Source organism: Hipposideros armiger, unplaced genomic scaffold (genome assembly GCF_001890085.2).
Source record: "Hipposideros armiger isolate ML-2016 unplaced genomic scaffold, ASM189008v1 scaffold_14, whole genome shotgun sequence".
Taxonomy (NCBI): domain Eukaryota; kingdom Metazoa; phylum Chordata; class Mammalia; order Chiroptera; family Hipposideridae; genus Hipposideros; species Hipposideros armiger.
The window spans coordinates 390,789-412,117 of NW_017731364.1; the positions used below are offsets into that span (position 1 = coordinate 390,789).

The following is a 21,329-nucleotide window of genomic DNA, read 5'->3' on the forward strand; positions in this document are numbered from 1 at the left end:
ATGACACATTTTTGTGACGAAAAACATAGAAAAAATACGTCATGACTTTTCTGACAACCCAATAGCAACCATCAGTTTGTTCCCTGTATCTAATATCTATGAGTCTATTTTTGTTTTGTTTGTTGATTTGTTCTGTTCTTTAGATTCCACATATAAGTGAGATCATATGGTATTTGCCTTTCTCAGTCTGACTTATTTCACTTAGCACAATATCCTCTAAGTTCATTCATGTTGTTGCAAATGGTAAGATTTTATTCTTTTTTATGGCAGAGTAATACTACATTGTATAAACGCATCACAATTTCTTTATCCAATTGTCCGTTGAAGGTATTTTCCATATCTCGGCTATTGTGAATAGCACTGCAGTAAACATAGGGGTGCATATATTTTTTCAAATTAGTGTTTTGGATCTCTTTGGATAAATACCCAGGAGTGGAATTACTTGGTCATAAGGTAGTGCTATTTAATTTTTTGAGGAACCTCCATACTGTTTTCCATAGTGGCTGCACGAATTTGCAATCCCACCAAAAGTGCACAAGGGTTCCCTTTTCTCCACATCTTCACCAACACTTGTTGATTTATTGATGATAGCCATTCTGACAGGAGTGAGCTGATATATCATTGTGGTTTTTATTTGCATTTCTCTGATGTAGTGACATTGAGCATCTTTTCATATGTCTATCAGCCATCTGTATGTCCTCTTTGGACAGGTTTTTTCAGGTCCTTTGCCCATTTCATAATTGGATTGCTTATTTTTTTGGTGTTGAGTTGTATGAGATTTTTAAAATAAATTTTAGATATTAACCCCTTATCAGATGTATCATTAGCACATATCTTCTTCCACACAGTAGGATGTCTTTTCATTTTGTTTTTTTTTGTTTTTTTTCTTCAGTAATTTATTTTTAATTTTCATTTCATTGATGGTTTCCTTTGCTGTGCAAAAAATTTTTATTTGATGTAGTCTCATTTGTTTATTTTTTTCTTTTGTTTCCCTTGCCCAAGGAGATATATCAGTAAAAATGTTACTAAGGTAATGTCTGAGAATTTACTTCTTATATTTTCTTCTAGGAGTTTTATGGCTCAGGTCTTACATTTAAGTCTTTAATCCATTTTGAGTTTATTCTTGTATATGGAGTAAAAGGTGGTCCAGTTTCATTTTTTGCAGTATCTTTCTAGTTTTCCCAACACCATTTATTGAATAGCCTGTCTTTACCCCAATGTAAATTTTTGCTTCTTTTGTCATAGATTAAATGACTATATAGTGGGCTCTCTATTCTGTTTCATTGATCTGTGTGTCTTGTTTTTATGCCAATACCATGCTGTTTTGATTACTATGGCCTTGTAGTATAACTTGATATCAGGTAGCATGATACCACCAGCTTTATTCTTCTTTCTCAGGATTGCTGTGGCTATTCAGGGTTTTTTATTGTTCCATCTAAATTTCAGGATTATTTGTTCTAGTTCTGTGAAAAATGCCATTGGTATTTTGATAGGGATTGCATTGAATCTATAGGTTGCTTTGGGTAGTATGGACCTTTTAACTGTATTATTTTTTCCTATCCATGAGCATGTTATGTGTTTCAATGTATTTGTATCTTTAATTTCTCTTTTCACTGTTTTATAATTTTCTGAGCACAGGTCTTTTACTTCCTTGGTTAAAGGAAGAGACCTTGCTGATTTTCACTGTCAGATGTCATGGGAACTCTGCTTCCTGGCACAGGACCCCTGTGCTGGGAAGCCCAGTGTGTGGGGCTCAGACCCCTTCCTTTTCCCAGGGGACCTTTGCCACTGAGGTGTCCCTCCCTGTGTTCAATCACTATCTGTGGGTTTGGGGTCAGCCCGTTTTGCATCTCTGCCCCTCCTACCAGTCTCGATGTGGCCTCTTCTTTATATCCTTAGTTATAGGAGTTCTGTTCAGCTAATCTTCAGATGATTCTTGAGGTTGATTATTCTATAATTGACTTGTAATTTTTGTGTGATCCTGGGATGCAATAGGCATAGCATACCTAATCCTCCATCTTGGGCTTCAAAGATTCAAGATTAGATTTTAAATTTTTGATGAAGTGGTCTCTATTGGAAGTAAAGGTTATTTGATGCATACATCTTGAAGGAAGATGACACCCAAGCTCTGGGGTTTGAAGCACAAATAATGGAGGATGATTGAGAAGAGGGAAGGGTCAACAGAGATTTCATAGCTGAAGATTTTAAAAGAACTGTTAATGTTTTTACTAGTGCTCTATTACAAAGTTCTACAGATCTTTAGTGGTCTGCCTAACACTATTTTCCCCCATAAACACTGTTATTTTTATGCATAATTTTGCAGAAGGCAAGGTTTTTTTCAGTTACACATATATTGAATTATAGCAAAAATTCTTTAGATGAAACAAAGGAATGTAAATGAAATCTTATATTTACTTGACACCTTGCTCTTAGAATAATTCCACAAACAACATGTAGTTATGAATAAACACAGACAAAATGGTACAGTGGAAGAGAGCCTTCAATTAGGCTTTTTGGTTGCTGGGTTCTAGTCTGGGCTTTTCACTTACATACTGTGTGTTATAGGATGAATTGTGTCTCCCAAAAATGTAGTACTAGTCCCCAATACCTCAGAATGTGACAGTATTTGGAGGTGGGGCCTTTAAAGAGATAATTAAGGTTAAATGATGTCATTCATGTGGGCCATACTTCAATATGACCAGTATCCTTAGAAGAAGAGGAGATTAGCACACTGAGAGGCACCGATGAAAGACCATGTAAGACACAGGAAGAAGAAAGTTATCTAAAAGACATGGAGAAAGGCCTTAGAAGAAGCCAACCCTGTTGTCACCTTGATGGCTTCTAGCCTCCAGAGCTGTGAGAAAATAAAGTTCTGTTATTTAAGCCACCCAACCTGTGGTGCTTTGTGATGGCAGCCTGAGCAAGCTAATATACTATGTAACCCTGGGTATTTAACTTCTCTGAATTTTCATTTCCTCCTCTGTAAAATGGAGATTATGATATAAAAATGGGAAGTATTTTAAAATAAACAGATAAAATAACCTATTTCATATTGGGAGAGAAGATGAAAAAATAGTATTGAATCATAGTAGCTTTTTATTTTATTTACTTTTCTAAAAGCCCGAGAGAGAAAATTGGGGTATATCCTGAATTGAAAACACCAAAAATGCTACATTAAAACTAAATGAGTGAATTGATAATTATTTACAGGAAAAATTTGCAATATTGCATAATGCCATTAATTGCAGAGTACTCTGAGGGAATTTCAAATATAATTTGACCCCTTCTTCCCCAAAATTTTAGTTTGCATCAACTCTCCAGAAACATACATATTTCATAAATATTGCATACTTTTTGAATACTTAAAGTTTGATTTAATAAAAGAATTCAGGGTGCTGAGAGCTGCCTATGCCTGCCATTATTGTAATGCATGCATAGGCTGCAGTTGATAATCAGAGCTGTGTTGGGCATTCCACTTTGCACCTCCCAGGGCACCAATTTTCAGAAACTGTTAGAACCCAATAGCAAAATCTCACCTAAGATTAATCTGTGAGCTAAATTACAGGGGAAGCCATTATCATTCATTTTACATGCACTATTGGTCCAAGTTGGCAGCCGAGCACTTCTGGATCACAGGGAAGGGTTTTGCTAGCTTTGAGAATCCTGAGAATTGAAATGGTCAATCAAAGTATTTCATTGTTTTTCTGATCAGGACATAATTCTTTACTGAACCAGAAGGATATATTGAGCCTCCACTAGGTGCCTAGCCCTGGATGCCTAAGTTCTGGAGTGGAGATAAAGAAGTAGAAATTTAAAATCTGGTTGGAAGAGATCAAACAAATGCTAAACAATTAGAAATCAATGAAATGTAAGCTATATGGGGTTAAGTGAAGGGGATTCCAGAGAAGGATAAGGACAATGTGAGTGAGGAAATGGAGGAGCCTGAGGGAGGAGGTAGGAAGGATTTGGAAATGGGAAGCTTAAAAGTAGAGGATACTTTGGAGGTTAATTGGGGGTGGGTAGAGTTTGAGAGGAAGGGCAGTGTGTGTGTGTGTGTGTGTGTGTGTGTGTGTGTGTGTGTGTATTGTGCATATGTACTTAGGCCCTGCTTTCTTGGGGAAGTGCTAAGAGGAGAGAGAGCACACAAGCAAAGACATGTAAGTAGAAGAACCTAGGTATTATGCATAAAGCACATAGAGAGATCTGGCTGTGATAAAAAGATGTGCAATTCCATCCCATTTACTGTCAGGATTAAGTATGTGTTATTCCTAAATCTTGAGAATTATGTACAGTATTGAGTATTACCAACTTTTTGGTTGCAGATAAAAGAACTGAAGTTTAGAGAAATTAAGTGACTTGTCTTCAGTCACACACATTAAATGCACAAGCTCCCAAAGTCTTCATGAGGTTGTCTGGGCATAGTGGAACGTTTAAGGGTCCACATGGGTATCACAAGTTAATGGATGCTGTTGGTGCCCATAACAACCTCCACTTTATCAGTGGATGGCTGCAACCCTCAGCTGCATTCATTCCCTGGGAGGTTAAACCCCTCCAGATCTTGGCCAACGACCATCATACATGGGGTACAAAAGGCCAGCCCCCTTGCTCAAGATGAGACTCACTTCGTTATGTGCTTCGTACTTCAGAGCTTCTCCATAGGATCACATTGAAGCTTACCTGTAGCTGAGATCACATTCTTGCTTTGCTTCTCTTCCCTCTTCCCCATACGCGCTCACCTGCATCCTTTACTCCCTCTCTCCCCCCAATAAATTAAACCCTACCTAAGACACAAACATCCCCCAGATATGCCTCTGAGTGTATCATTGCTGCAAGTAAAGGACACTGTGTTGGGAAACTGTGACAGCCTTATGCTGAGCAGGCAGTAGGGTCTAGTGATGATTACGAGTACTGCTGCCATCAGCCAGTATGTAGGTGTTAAGCACTTTACCTGCATCTTCTTACCTAAAGCTTATGTGGCTAACCCCTATCAGTCAGGTTCTGTGATTATCTCTATATTTACAGATGAGGAAACTCAGGTCTCGAGAGGGTATATTATTTGATCATGTCCATGTGATTTGTAAGTCACATAGTCAGGATTCTAACACATGTGTTTAATTTTAGTCAGCTCCCAAAATACTGGAACATGTAACTTACTAAATGTGCAACTTACTGAAATGTCTAAGAACCATGGCTTAGCACAGTCAGGTCAGTAAATAGCCCTACTCGGTACTGAAGGGAGAACCAATAATGGTGGATCCAGTGTAATCCCGTAAATGGGTCACCATGAACACAAAATGATTTGAGAACTACTGAGCATAAAACAAGATGTCAAACTGGGCAGAGGAGTTTGAAGTAGGTAGAAGATAATTAATTATCCAAATTGGAACCCTATTGAGGATGATAGGAGGTGCTATTAGTAATTACACAAGGATAACAAGTGTAAGCCAGGACTATCTAGCAAACTAAGATGTATGATCACCTCAGTAAGAGGAGACAACAGGGAGCTATAGTAGGTTTGCGAGCAGTGGTGTGAAACAATTCCTTTGTCAATGGTGTGAACATGGTTTAGAAGAAACCTTGGAGGCTAGAGAATAGCAGACCTGAGATTGTTCTAGAGATACTCATGTGTGATCTGTCAGAGTTTCTGTGCTTGCCCCTGGATTTTCCTCTGGTTCGTTGCTGGAAATGGTTGTCCTTTCTGAACCTCAGCATGCTTGCCAGAAGCTGTCAGCCAAGCCCCTTGTCCCGTGGGATCAGAGCCCTGTCCAGGTCCTCCTAATCACTGGTTAGATCCTTTGTTTAATCCTGCCTTGGAACCAAACTATCCCCATTTTTCTGGCTCTGCTCCCCTGGAGCAGCTACATCGCCATGGGGTGTCCCATGCCCCATGGGGCCTTGTGATTTTCCCCATGGACAACTCTGGATGAATAAGAGGGTGAGGATACACATCTGCCAGGCAGACACAGGAATTCTGCCTAGATAGAGTTGTCTTCAAGGTCAGCTCCCTCTCGCTAATGTAAGAAAGTGAATGAAAAATGCTTGCTTGGGAGGTCCAGTTTTTGTTTGTTTTGTTTTGTTTGTTTGATTTTGGCCTCAATGCTCCTCAGAGTTTGCAGCAGTTCCGGGTTAAGTGACAAGGCCTTCTATCCTCATGTAGGGCCTTTTGGTCTTCTCTCTCCTTGAGGTTTAAACACATTGCAATACCTTTACAGAGGTAAGATTAAGGCCAATAGTTCTAATTGTGTGGGTTTTAGGGGGGAAAAAGAAACAGAAGACCTATTGTTATTGATGGAGAGCTCCTTTGTAAAACAGCAGAGTATGAACTTGCAGCATTAAAAAAAGAGAGAGAAACAGAGAAAGAATAATGTCCTCAGCAAATCTCCAGGGTCTGGAGAGAACCAAAGAAAAACTTAAACATGTAGCATGTGTCTTAGAATTGAAACACAGTTTTTCTCACGAAGCAGCATTCTGTCCCCCGGAACCCTCTGGTCCTCTGGAAAGTGCTGTTTTTTCGTAAGCTTATGCAGAGGGAATGAAGAAAACAAGGAAACTTGGGAATAAGTGAAGCAAATTTAAAGAACGCTTCATGTGTGAATTTGTTTCTGAATGCAGGTCAATGGTCTAGTAGTAAAGAACGCACATGTGTGAAATGGGCAGAGAGTGTATTTTTGTGATTTACGATGAGGTGAAAAGCACCCAAAGCTTTGGAATCACACAGACCTGGGCTCAAATCCTAAATATATCATTTAAGTAATTATGAGACTGTGGATAAACTCCCTAGCTTTTGAGCTCTGTCTTCCTCATCTATAAAATGTCTCAAGGAAATAGTGCCCCTTGCAATTGTCACGTGATGTGAATGACGTACCATCTACCAAGTTTCAGGTGTGGAGCCCAGCACTCAGTGCAGGGGAGCTCATGCTTGTAATGGTTCTTGCTCACAGGCTGATTTCTGCCTCTTCTGAGCTCCTGTACCGCTTTGCACGGCCTGCTGTTACCTCTCATGTCGCATTATCTTATACTTAGTTGTCCATGTGCCTCCCCGATCAGATCACCTGCTTCTCGTATTCCAGAGCCCAACACACAGGTGCTCAGAATATGCTCATTGATAGAATTTTCTTTTTTATATTTTTCATAGCAGCAATAATAGCTTCAAGGCAAAATATTCTCTTTACAATCTTGACAAAGTTTTTATTCTTTTTTCTTTTTTAAGAGGCTATCTGAGGCTATAATTGCATTTATAAATTTCCTAAAGACATACACTCCCAAGTCTGTTCCCTCATCAGGAAAATGGAGACACTCATAGAACCCCTTTATTATGGGGTCACTGTAAGGATGAAAATGACTTAGGGTCTGTGGAGGGCTTGGCATGGGCCTAGTGCCACGCAGGTGCTTAACAAGCACTTGTGATGATGTCCAATTTGCTGTGTGTTTGCTATTATAATAGAGACATAGCGTTTGGGCTAATTTATTTGGTAATTTCTATTTCTATAAAACTATATTACAAAACTAATAACATGCTCATTAGCAAATTTTTGGAAAGTAAAGAAAATCCTGACTTCTCAGCTTAAAGGAACCTTAAAATTGGCTCCTTTCTGGGGCTCTTGTGGAGCAAGTTTGTGGTAGGCAACACTCTTCTTGGAAGACGTGACAGAATTCGGAACCAGGACTAGGATCCTCAGACAGACCTGCAGATGTAGAAATCCACTGGTCTAGGGCCTCGTTTCCTCTTTCTGGGGCTCCTGAATCGGCTTGGAGAACATTATCAATTATGGGTCCAGCTACGTGACATCTTTCATTCCAGCCTGTGTTTCTGAATCTATCTTAATGGGACCAGAGTATTGCCCTGGAACCTCTGGCACAGGCCTGACTGTCCTATGACATCTAGAATCCACACCTGGACTCAGGTGGCCTTGCCTGCTGGTTCAGCCTTCCGGTGCCTGACCCCTAATTTTGGTGAGGTTTATCTAATGCTGGTTTACAAAAGCCTGTAGGGTCCATTAGGCCACGTCCACATCTATGACCACACGGTTGTCTGATCAGCTGCATTTTCAACCTCTCAACCACACGGGGATCCTGCCCTGTTTCCCCCTCATCCAACTGGCCTTGTAGTAGTGGATCCAGTGACTGCTTATGGAAATGGTCCATATTAGCTGTGTGGCTGCAACACATGTTCATCGTCTTCCCATTCTTTCCATAAATGAGGAGGATCACCAAGAATACATCCACAATTACAGTCTCTTGATTCAATCTGAGAAAGAGTATCCAAATTGGCCTTTCCTGTCCAACCACATTGTGTAGCCTTCTCAAAGCCTTAAAAAATGTGTTCATGCCATCCTACAAAGCGTTGCCAACCTAGTCCCAACCCACATCTCCAGTCTCATTTCCTGGAAGAAGAAGTGGCCAATATCCAACTGCTCCAGGCATTTGCTACCCAGGAGTCTTTCACAATTATCCAAAGTCCATTTCTTTCCAGTGCTGTTCTCTTTGCCTAGAATATTCTCCTGTTTTGGAAAAGTCCTGCTCATCCTTTTTTTGTCTAATCAGAATGTCATTACAGTGACATTCTTTGTTGACCCTGGGAAATAGCTATCCACTCCTTTTCAATGCTCTCAGAGTTGTTTTGTCTCTGTACAGCCCTTATGGTGGGCTGTAATCATCTATTTACATATCTGTCTCCTCCCACTGGACTGGGAGATTGTGGACAGCAGAAAGAGCATGCATTCAGTGGTTCATCCCTAGAGTCTAACACATAGTAGGCATGCAATGTTGTTTGGAGGAATAAATAGTGAATGCATGAAAAGTTCTTTTGCTCTTGTAAAATGGCCTTTAGGCTGATGGGCTTTTGTGATTTACTGTAAAACGATAAAGTTTAAGGGGAAAAACTTTCCTAACCTGTTGTGACATACAGCAAGAGATTTTATTGCTTATTTCTGTTCTCATCTGCCATATGGCTTTCCATTCACAAGCTGCTCTAGTGAGAATTACTTTTGAAGGTAATTTTCTAATGATTGTCTTGGGATAAACAAATTTATCAGACTTGTTTGGCTAATGTATTCAAGGAGGTTCACAGGGGAAAAGATTAATCATCTAAAAAGCAAGCCAGTGTCTGTCATTAGGCATGAAGGTCCAGAGATGATCAGAGCTGAGCGGGTGGTTGCTATGACTGCAGATACCTTTCTTTCCTTTTGTGAGGTCAATGGCAGCTCCCAAGCTGATTGGCTAAAATTAGATTATCCTACTGACCAACCATGGGGAGTTAATTTCATCAGAAAGAGAAAAATGGTGGGAAATCCTGCCGTGATGCTACAAAGGAATTTTCTTTAGAAACCCACAGTGTCCAAGTTTGCTTTCATTATAATTAATATGTTCCTTCTAATAAAATAACTTAAGGGAAGCAGACAATAGCATTAGCCTATTATTTTGTATATCCATATAAGCTTTAATCTGGGTTGTCCCCAAACCAACGCTCAAAGTAAAGTAACCTTTATTTTCCTGTAATACCTCTGTAACCAAAGACTGTCATCATGTATGTGTTTATATAATTGGAGATAAGCTAATTGGGAAAGACACAAAGGGAGCTGGCACAGTTAAAGTTATTTGCTTGCATGGCTCCTGCCCTACAGAAATAGTGGGCACACATGTCTTTAAGCAGAGCATCACTGGTATTGAATTTGAAGAGAATCCTGCCTTCCAAAGGGCTCTTTCCTAGAAGTCTTTTATGGCCTGTGCTCTGGATTTACAACTGATACATCTTTTGTTCCAGGAATTAATCACCACTGAAGTCACTTATTGTATTTATTTCTGTCAGGAAACATACAGAATTAGTTAATCTTGGAAACAAAGATGTGTCTATCTGCAGGCTCTGCTGAGCTGTAAAACTAAGTGGATGTGAAGTACAAATCAAGGAAAACCAGCCCAGGATTGATTTGTTTCTTTAGCTCTTAGGTGACTATGGAAATAAGATAAGATTAAGGATGAAATGGAAAAAGAGTGAATGTTGATTGAATTCTGGATGTTCTACATGTCTCTCTATCTGTGTATTTTAAAATTTAAGTTAACATGTTATGGTACATTCAGTTGTGTGTTGAGGGACCCATGAAGAGCGACCGCCAAGTTCCCCTTCCCTGAGAGCCATGTTGGGGAATTGGGAACTAGTACTTATCAAAAGTAGTGATGGATTCCGGGCAGCACATGATCATGCCAACCAATCATTTCAAGCAGGAAGCTCTATAGGAATTCCTGGGAGGAAGAGAACAAGAGCACCATGGGTTGATGTGATCCAGACCCAGGTGTTTCTCCCAAAGAAGGGGCGGGAAGATGAGGAGACTATCGTCATGATGTCTGTACAATGAGCACATCACTGAGGATTTAGGAAATGAAGACAAAACCCCATAGTTCCATCACCCTCGTAATAGTCACCATATTCAGCATATCTATTGAGTGCTTGTCCTCTTTTGTCCACAGCACTCATTCACTTCCCTACAACACTTCTAACAAACCAGTTCTTTTATTGTTATCATTATCAGCACATATAATTAATGTGAGGAAACTGGACCGCAGAGATTAACCCATCTAAATTTACACAATTTATAAACTGGGGAGCCAGAATGAAAATCTAGTTTTCCTTGTTAGCATTTTCTGCATAGTCTCTGAATATTTTACATAGATATTATCATAATGTTCATGTTTTGTTACTTTTTTCTACTTATTATGTTATTCTATAAATTTAATAATCATTCTTGATAACCACATACTGTTTCATGGAGTGACTGTACCACTATTTACTTCATATTTCATTATTTCTGATCTTCAAACATTTTCAAAATTTGGAAACATTTTCTATATAACACTTTTTTTTCCTGTCCATATTTAGGCCTATTTTCTTAGTTAATTTTTAGGAATGAGAAGGTATGAAGGCTCTTTGAAAAACTATATTGTCAAATTTTCTCTAGTCAAGGATATGTGAGTGCAGAGTTTACCACATTCCTATCAGCACTGGAAAGAATCATTAAAGAAACAAAAGGCAAAAAATAAAAACAGAAACCCAAAACTGTTGATTGATAGGCAACACAAGCTTCCTGTTTTAATATGCCTTTCTTGATCACTAATCAAATTTGTTAAAAACATGTTTATTGAACACCTGTTGATTTGGGGACGTATCAGTGTGCAATAGAAGTAAGTGATGATACATCTGTTTACTAATCCTATTCGAATATTTTTTATTAGAAATGCCACTATGGCAGCATGTGGAAGAAAGACTGATTAGAAGGGAGAAAGGTTTGAGGAGGGAGGCCATGTTTGGATGCTGTATTAATAGAATGATTAAGATAAGTATTTAGCAACCTAGCTATTTTAAAAAGTGACAACGAAGTGCTATATAGAATACGTAGTATTACCAGCTCCATGAGTTATCTAGATCTTTAGTTCTGGTACAATTTCCTTATAATGATGTTAACAAAAGTCCCCATCCTAGGCAGTTGAATTTGTTAAGAACTTTGTAGGTAGGTAGAAGTGAGAGATTTCAGAACTCACCTTCACATGTATTTCTCTTGCAAACTCTTAATACTGGGGCTGTTGTGTGGTCGTGTTGAATAGCTTCAAATGCAGGCAGCATTTTCAAGCAGGAGTGATGTGGTTGTGATGAGAGATGTTGAAATTTGAGTTTTGGTGGCATAAGAATAAAACTGAGACAGCTTTGTCTCATGGCTTCCCAGGGTTGGGGGAGATGATTATCCATCCTCACATTTCTAGCTACAGTGCAAGCATCGTACAGCCAGATAGTTTATTCTAGAGTGTGGCTGTCACACAGATAAAAGGCTGCTTGAAAGCAGTTGTATGGTTGCACCATTAATTGTTGTCATCTTTGAAAGTTAACTGTGCTGAAACCCACCATAGTGTGTGCTTCCACAGACCATTACCTAAGACAAAAATAGCTGCCAAGCAGAAAATGTGTTTATTCTGGCGTCATGCATGCTAGGTATATAGCTCAGTGTCTGGCACAAAGTAAGTGCTCAAGAAATATTTGCCACTTTCGTTATTTACATTATTTCTATTTTGTTATTAAATTTGTTATTCTATTTTTTATTAAAGTTATTAAAATAGAAATAATTTACATTATTTCTATTTTGTTATTAAAATTAGATTTTTTTCTCTCTCTCTCTCATATTCCAAAGGCACCTAGAAGTGAAAGGGAAAAAGGAACAGCATCACAGATGAAAGAGCAGGCAGGATGGAGGGGGGAGCTATTTTTAGGACAGGGTTGCAGCTCTCAAGTGCAGGGGAAGGAGCAAGGAGAATAAAGAGGCTGATGAGGAGGGCAGAGGGGGAGATCAGCAGTTAACTGGGTGGAGTCGCGGGTACAAATGAAAGGTCCTGGATAGGAAGAGCAGTTCAGTGGAAAAACTAAAGAAACGTTAGCAAGTCAGGGCTCAGACATCCCTAAGGAATTTAGCTGCCTCAGGCTAAGCCCTGTTCTGTTTCTAAAGCCAAAAGTCACCTACCAAGGCCATGGTCACTGCTGCAGGCTAGGGCGTGTGGGGATTTGCAAATGAGAACACGGAGCTCTATTGCTTAAGAGAAATTAAAGGCTGAAGCAAGCTTGGGGATGATGCATTGATTGACCATTATTTTGTTTCCTTTAAAGTAAGGTTAATAACGAAACGTTGAGATTTCTGTTTGTTAGCTTGGCGGAGGGGCCGTGCTCTCTGTTATACATAAGAACCAAATTGAAGTTTCCAAGATGTGGCTCCTGGTCTAACGAGGTGGCCAGGACCGTGTGAACTCAGTTACTGCTGAGTTCCCACCTCCACCGAAGAGATGGGAGGGTTTCTTTCTTCCTCGGGCAAGTGGACTGAATTTCGCCTCAGCTGAGAAGGGAGGAAGCGGCCGGCATCTAACTGGTTTGTGGGTGCACACTTTATTTGGGACCACCAGGGAGGACTGGAAAGTGGAGTCTCCCTAGACCAAATGTGTCGCAGCCAGTCAGGAGCACTGCCCAAGTCACTGCGTTTGTGGTGGTGTCAGGGTCTGCCAGTGGAAGAGACACTCTGGTGGGTTCAGACTTAGGACACTGCCAACCCCCCACGTGGCCGGAGGCACGTCCCTTCGCCTTGCTGCACTTTAATTTCCACACCTGTAAAGTGGGGACTGGGGAAAGAGCCCCTGGGCGCTAAGTCACGACCTAAACGCACCTGCAGTACGTGGGCCTGGAGAGCCACTGGTTCCACAGAAACGTTGGCTGAAAGAGGAGGAATACAATAAGGTGCAACTGTGTTTTCTCTGGCCCAAGACCAAGTACTTGTTCAGCCCTTTCCTTACCTACGTGTTATAGCCTATTAGGTATTTTTAATGAGGCCTTCCCTCCTTGTGCACGCGTTTATCTTTTTGGCTGTAAGCTATTAAAGGACAGGGACAGTTTCGAATAGGTAATGGACTTACATGATTCAGAAGGAATAAAAGGAAATATAGTGACACATGCTTCCCCTGCCACCCTTTCCCCTTCCCAATGGCAGCCAAATATTATTGTTTTCTTCTGTTTACTTCCAGGGTTGTTTTATGCATACACAAATACATATATATTTTCCTCTCCCTGCTCCCAATAGCTTATGTGGAAAAATAATAGTGTAGTATATGCACAACTCTGCATTTTTTAATACCATATTTTGAAGCTCTTTTCATATAGCATATAATGAGTTTCCTCAGCCTTTTTTTTTTGTAGCTACATGGTATTTCATGTTATGTGTATGCCATAATTTAAACAGTCCCACATTGATAAATATTTAGGTTGTTTTCAGTCTTTTATTATTATAAATAACACTGTAATAAAGAATCTTATGTATAAATGGTTTTGTAGGGGTGTGTGTGTGTGTATAAAATTCCCAGTAGTAGAATTTTTGGATCAAGATATATATGCATTTGCAATTTTGGTAGACATTGTCAAATTGCCTTCTATAGAGGCTTTATCAGTTGATGCTGTCACCATAATAACTGTCTGTTTCCTCACATCTTCACCAAGACAAACGTGCTCCTTGATGGGAGCCTGAACTTTTTTAGGGGCTTGTGTTTTTTTGGTTGGGAAGATCAGCGAAATCTGTCCACTTGTGATTGGTATTTGTCCCACTGGTGTTTGTGTAAAGTGCCTGCCTGCCTCTTACCTCCTACTTGAGGCAGTAGAGTGTGTGTGTGTGTGTGTGTGTGTGTGTGTGTGTGTGTGTGTGTGAGAGAGAGAGAGAGAGAGAGAGAGAGAGAGAGAGAGAGAGAGAGATTTTGTGCTAATGAGAGAAGTGGTAGGTATCATTTAGTGTGATTTGGGAAATGCTGCTGGGGTCTCTCCCACCCACATACTTATCCCACCAATTTAACTTGACTTTTCCAAATTCTAAATTCTTTTTTTTTATTTCTTATCAAAACAATCAATTAAATCTTGTCAGTCACTTGCACTCTGTTATGAATTATTAACCCTCCTTGAGCAACTTTGCTGTAGAAGAAGTCAGGGAAAAGATGGGAAGTAAAAGTCTCTGAAAAGGGAGATTAGAGAGCAATATTCAAATGTCACCAATAGTTTTGGCTACTTCTACTATGTTATCAGAGAGACCTCTCTAACACCCAAATTTGGTCATGTCATTCTCTTGCATAATATATTTCTGCGTTCCTCACCACTTTCAGGGACAAAGACACATTTGTCAAGGCTTGCAAATCCTTTTACAGCCTGGCCCCTGCTCATTTTTAGAGCTTCTTCTCTTTCACCCTTGGCCCTTCAAACTGCAGCCACCGTTAACTTCCTGCAGCCTCTCAAACGGGTAATGCTTTCTCACCTCCAGACCTTTGCTCATGGTGCACCTCTATTTGGATTACTTTCCCCATGGCCTCTAGACCTGGTAATGCCTTAGCTCAGTCATCATCTCCCCTGGTACCCTTAGCCATCTTGCCTACTTTCAGCTGTGAGGACCGTCCTGTGGACCCCCTTAGGTATCTGTGCCTATTTCATCCAAGCAGGAGTTCCTCAGCATTGCAATTTCCCTTAAAAGTTTTTTTTTTCTTTTTTAAGATTCCTATATCCTAATAGAATATAATCTCCTTATAGGTAGGGACTCTTTTTTTTGTGTGTGTTCCTATCTCTAGTGCTCATAAAACAATAGGAACACAGACTAGGTCTTAGAGTGATAAATTGATGGACTTTCCTTCTGCCCAGGGGAAGAAAAAGTGTAACGTGTGTGAATCCTGCGTTGGGGTTTGGTGTTGAGAATATTTGCCAGTTCTCACCTCTCTCCTCACCACCTCACCTTCTCAGGGGAGACTGTAGATGGAATAGCTAGATTAGGGAGCCTTAGATGTCCTTTGGAGAAGGGCAGGCCCTGCAGGATGAATCCAGGCTGTGAAAGGGAGCTTGGCCAGACAGTGAGTAGGTTTCAGAATAGTGCAGGTGTGAACGGGTCAACATAATCAGGCTGTTGGAGCTGGCACCACCACTGTGGGGCTGGGGTTCTCATTGGAAAATGACAAGAAGGCAGGTTCTCAGACCTGGAGAAACTGTGCAGCTCATGTCTCAGACAAAGGGCTAGACTGCATACTCTATAAAGAGCTCTACAAGCCAATTTAAAAAGCCCCAGACCCTATATAAAGTGAGTGAAAGATATGGACAGTTTGCAGGAAAAAAAAAGGGGGGGGGATGGCTCTTATAAGCACATGAAAAGCTACTCAGCCCCACTCATAAGAAGAGAAATGCAAATTATAATGACAGTGAAATTTCATTTTTCACCTATCTGATTGGCAAATGTAAAAGAGTTTGATAACACTAAGAAATGGCTGTCTGCCAATTGCTACAAATTCTGTAGAGAGAAATTTGTTAGTATCTATCAAAATTTAAAATGCACATGCCTTTGACCTAGCAGTTCTACTTGTAGCAATCTATTTCATATATACATTCTCAAATGTGTGAAATGATCTATGTAAAAGATTATTATTAAGGCACTGTTTGTTGTAGCAAAGTTTTCAGATCATCCTGAAAGCCCCCTAGTAGGACTGGTTAAATAAATAATGATGCATCAATTTAATGAAATACTAGCAGCTGTAAACAAGAATGAGGGAGCACTTTGTTTACAGATATGAACTCCAAAATTTCTTGTTTAATGAAAAAGAGCAAAGTGCAGAAATGGATGTCTAGTGCGCTACTATTTATATTTAAAAAAGGAAAAAAGACTATATACATACTCTTGTATGTATATATTCAAATGCACAAAATAGATTATAATTTGCCTATTGAGAGGGGACTTGAAAATTGGGGCTTGAGGGATAAGTGAGAGAGAAATTTTCTACTTTGCACCATTTTTTAGTTGTTGAATTTTGAATCATACTAGTTGTCTATTGAAGCTTTTAAAAAATATAAATACTGCATCTTGCTCTCTAATATAGCCATTGAATTTAATGTGAAAAAGTGTGTTATGAAATACTGATCAGTGCAATTGCTTAATCTTATACCACGCTACTCCTGTTCTTTTTGACACCCACCAATATTTGAATAAATTCAATCCTCAGGAGGCTACCACAGGTTTATCCCATAGCTCCCTCCATCCCCAGTGTCCACAATCAAGTACTGCTGGACACGTCCCTGCCCCAGAATGAAATGGCTGTCGTGGCATGAACAAGGCTTTGGAGGAGACAAAGCTGATTTTGAGTCCTGCCCATGTCACTCATTGGCTATATTAACATGGTTGAGTTGCTTTACCTTTCTAAACCTTGGTTTCTTGATCTGTAAAATGGACGTAACAACTATTGATTGTTGCGTCATGAAGTTGACCTTGGCTGATGTGCCATAGGATTTCAAGTATTTAAGCATCAAACTCATTAATAACAAGAGATTTATTGTGGCCCACTGCATCCGTGTCCAACCTGGCCTCTGTCAGGGTCATAGTTGAACTGGATGAACTCACCTCTGTTCCTTGTTTCGCTAACTCACTCAGAAATGACTCAGGCCCACTCTTTTCTGGTCCCTGCTGTCTCCCTGGAGTTGGTTCTCTTCTTGTAGCTCAGCCATTTCTCCCTGTAAGGTACCCTTGACTCAGCCTTAAGAATGCACTTCTTACCCTCTTTTGTGTCCAAACCTCTGGCAGCTTTTGGACAGTCTTGAGTTATTTTCTCATGGTTGAGAGAAAGGGAGTTCCGTTAATATTGGGGTTGCGGGGTCAGTCTCTGGTGTCTGGAGCACCAGGGACCTGGTGACAATTACACTTACCTTGTGGGGATTTGGGCCAGGTGCACAGGAAGAGGCTAGTTTCTTTCCTCTCGTCTTCCTCCAGCTACCGCTCACCTGGGGAAAATTTCAGACCCCTGTGCAAACTCTTCATCAGCATGAGTTTGGCTTGGTGTGATTTACAATCAAATATACATAAAATGTATTGCATAATGTATCTGTGTGGTGCCAGCTGCTTGCTTAAGCAACTACTGGGACCTGTTATCAAGTGACATCAAAGGCTCTGAGGTGGTTGTTTTATAGTCAGCCTAAAATGGCAGAAGGTTCAGGTTTATATATGTTCATGAACTTTAATGAGAGAAAAATTCCTATATGCTTAATAGCTTAGTTGCTATGGCGCGATAGAATGCTTTTTGAAAAAGTTTCTCTTCAAAGTCAAAGATTAAACCTTCAAGGAGGAGGGACAACAAGGAGGAAAAAAACCCCAGACTGTGGTAGGCTAGATTTCCCCCAGATATTATTGCTGCTTCTGTCTCTACAGCCGAACATAACAGCTGGTGAGTAGGGAGAAACTGGAGAAAGATCTTTTTTTGCCTTTAATCCAGTATGCTGTTTTCCTGTGCCCGTTTTACTGTAATTCTCAGTGGCTGTGGGACAAAAGCTGTTGACTGATATATGCAATTACCTCCTCTAATATTGCTCTCAACTGTCGGCCCTGACTGACAAAAGTGGATGAGGTTTAGTTAAGGTCTGGGAAAACACTCTTTTAATAAAAGCCATTCCCATCTCTATGATCACCTCCCTCCCTCAGACCTTTCATCTGTGTTCTGGAAAGATAAGGCCTGGTGATGGAAAGTTAAAAAGTGGTGCTGAACTTGAACGTTCGCAATGGGCCATCGCCGTTTACCTCACAAAAATTCTCCACAGCGTGTGTGTGTGTGTGTGTGTGTGTGTGTGTGCGCGCGCGCGCGCGCGCGCGCACGCGCGCAATTTGCATTTGAAATGAGGAAAATCAGTTTGGGTCGTCAGGCAAGGTTTTCCCCAAAAGAATAAGAGGTTGTTTTCAAAAGTTAAATCAGATTCTTATTGATTTCAGCCCTCGTTTGGTTTTTGTAGGCAAAAGAAAGCCTTGAGGAGGTATTCCCCTCAGGGTCCTTCCATGGATCACTGGACTTCATGCTCGGTTCCTGGTGGATGGTGCACGCAAAGAAAACTGGGTTTAATGAACTGTAGATGGAAGCCTTCTCCTTCCTACCGATGCTGTGCTGCATATTGTGCCCTCACGGAGCACCGCCATCAGAAGAGGGGAGGTAAATCCTCATGAGGAGCCCCTGGGCAACCCCAAGTTTGAAGAGGGGCATATCTAGTGAGACCCCCACCATGACCATGCCCTCCCCCCATCCATTCTTGTTTAGAAGAATTCATAGTTCACACAGAATGAGGGTAAGATCACAGAAGTGAGGACAACGCCCTCTTTACAAGTGTGGTTTAGAATACTGAAGTGGAAACTGTGGGAAGATGTCCTTATAAAAACCGAAAACTGCATGGATTGGATGGTTTCCCTGTCTTTTGAGAGGCCTGCTGGTTGCTCTGAATGCAGACTGCTGGCCATGGTGCAGGCTGAAGCCAGTTCTTTAGGAAGGCCTGGCAGCCGTTGGCAGCAAGTACCTTTGACTGGTGACAGTGTGCTGAAAGGGCTGGGGCTGAAGAGGTGGCAGCATATTCACATGCCCAGAAGTGTGCTAGCTGAGGTTGAAGGAAGCATGCTCCTTATCAGCAGAGCGAGGCAGCCTTGTCCTATCAGTTTTCCCTCGTGTTGGCACTTGGTTTTCATAACACAATTTGTAACGTGATAAGGCCCACACATTATTAATAGTAGCAATAGCGTGGCAAGGTTATTCCCTGTGCAGTTTTAATAAAGAACAAAGGGCCATGCTGCCATGCTGCTGGTGAAGTGAGTTACCTAGAATTTCAGAGCCAGGACACAACATATTTCTCTCTCTCAAAAACCTGCAAATTCTTTACTAAAAACGGTTTCTCTTAAACATAAGCCTGCCTTCCACCCCACGCAAACCCACTGTCATCCATATGGAGACTATGCACCAAGTTAACACCCCCTTTGCTTTTGTAGCGGCCTCAGAGAAGGTCAGCTGCAGTCAGGTGGGCACAGGAATCTGCCTCCACAGACTTTTCTTGCACTCCTGTTGTGTGCCAACAAATGCACTGAAATCTGGGCATGTTAAGAGAAGAGACTCAATGCCAAGGAGCCCTGGCCTGGGAGGAGAGAGTGAATGTTAGCCTAAGATGGCGAAATGCTGAAATGCGACAAGGGAGGCGAGGGCCATGAGTCCATGGGAGAAGAGGAGGAGATAGTCCGGTATGGATAGGTCAGGACGGCTTTCTGGAAGAAAGAGATGCCTGGCTGAACCACATGAAACGACATGTCTGCATTTTTTATATTCAGAAAATGGAACAAGTGGCAACTGGTTAATTACAGAAGGGGAGAAACATAGAAGTGTGTGTTTGTGTGTGTGTGTGTGTGTGTGTGTGTGTCCGTGTCCCTACTCAGGGTTTCAAAAGAGGCAGTAAAGAGCGACAGCTCAGTGCTTTGTGCATTCTCCAAGGCACACCTGCGATCTAGCTGGCCCCAGAGAAAGGGAGACAGAGGCAAGGTGGCAGCCATTTGGGGAAATCAGAGTGGGGCTGCTGCCATCGCTACTGGCTCTCCCCTCTAGGAGTTTTTGTCCCTGCTATACTGCTGTGTCTTACCCTCCGGAGACTCAGTGCTACCTACGAGGCAGGCTGGGTTTTTTTTTAACTAAGTGACTCCTTCCTTAGGACGTTTTACAGGTACACAAAAGACACTGTTCTATGTGCAAGGGAAAACAAAAAAATTGAATGAGACACAGTGCCTCCCTTAGGGTACTAACACCCCAGTAATACAGACAGGCATGTGAACAAATAGTGAATGGCACTATGGCGAGATTCCATAGGGACAGGCATAGGGTACCACAGCAGCACTTGAATTTCGGCTGCCTGGCTCCTGGGTCCATGCTCACCACCATTCGTTACCTGTCTTTCCATGGGGGACAAGCTCCATTCTGGCCTTTCCTTGTAGGGAGGTGACTGTCTGGGTCCATAATCTGAGATGGCTTCTGGGGAGGAGAAGGCAGGGGAAACTTCTATACGAAGCCTACTGGGGAGGAGGAATTTTGTGTTTAACTATGGAATCCTGCCCCCACCCTCTACCCTGCCACACACAGTCACCTATGCACTCACACCTATGCACCACACACACACACACACACACACACACACACACACACACACACACTCACACACTCCCAAAGTAAAATCTCACAGTACAGCAAAAGTTTTCAAACTCCTTCCTTCTAGCCCTCAGTCCTCCTCTCCAAAGGCAAACACTTCTAATAGTTCTCTATGATTTGTTTTCTCCCAGAAAACAATGATCGCACATGCCTGTTATTTTTTTTAACCTCTGTAGATGATTGTGATGAATAGTTGGGTGAGAATCTCCAACCTGGGCCCTGCTCTGCTCACCGTGAGCTGCATCCTCTGTGGGAAAGGAGGGAAGGGAGAGGAAGGCGTGGGGAGCAGGAGCTTTCCGGGGAGACAAATGACAGGAGAGTCCAAGGACAGAGCCCAGGGAGAAGCTGCTCAGAGCAGCAGACGGATTGAGAGTGAAAAGAGGTGACAACCCCTCTAATACATGGTGAGTAAATAAGGGCGAAGAAAGGCACAGTGGCAAGACATAGTCAGAATTAAGTGGGGATCCGTAAGGGAACGCCTTCCCGAGGCTACTTGAGAGGTCTCAAAATGACGGAGAAGGATATTCTGGGTGGAAAGAACGGCCTGGGATGTGAATGCTCATCCATCCATTTATTCCAGGTATTTTTCCTTCAGTCCTTTGGGAGGCAGTAGATGTAATCGCAAGAGCACACACTTTGGGGTCAGGCTGCCCTTGACAGCAGGAGTGTCATATATGAGGCACTGGGAAGAATAAGGTGAAGGACGCTCAGTCTCGGGTGTAGACAGACATGTAGAAACCCAAGTGCAATGCGATGAGTGTTTTCCTAAGGGTAGGTAAGTGGGAGGTGTTTTGGAAGGGTGGAATAGGTCT

At 41.5% G+C, this 21,329-nt stretch overlaps 1 long non-coding RNA gene across 1 annotated transcript in view; it reads left to right on the forward strand.

The window, feature by feature from the left end:
- Positions 1-18,492, forward strand: part of LOC109396140 (uncharacterized) — a 40,479-nt gene extending 21,987 nt beyond the window's left edge. The window contains exon 3 of the long non-coding RNA XR_002126804.1: positions 18,305-18,492. This is a non-coding gene — a long non-coding RNA (uncharacterized LOC109396140). The remainder of the gene's footprint in view (positions 1-18,304) is intronic.
- The last annotated feature ends 2,837 nt before the right edge of the window (positions 18,493-21,329 follow it).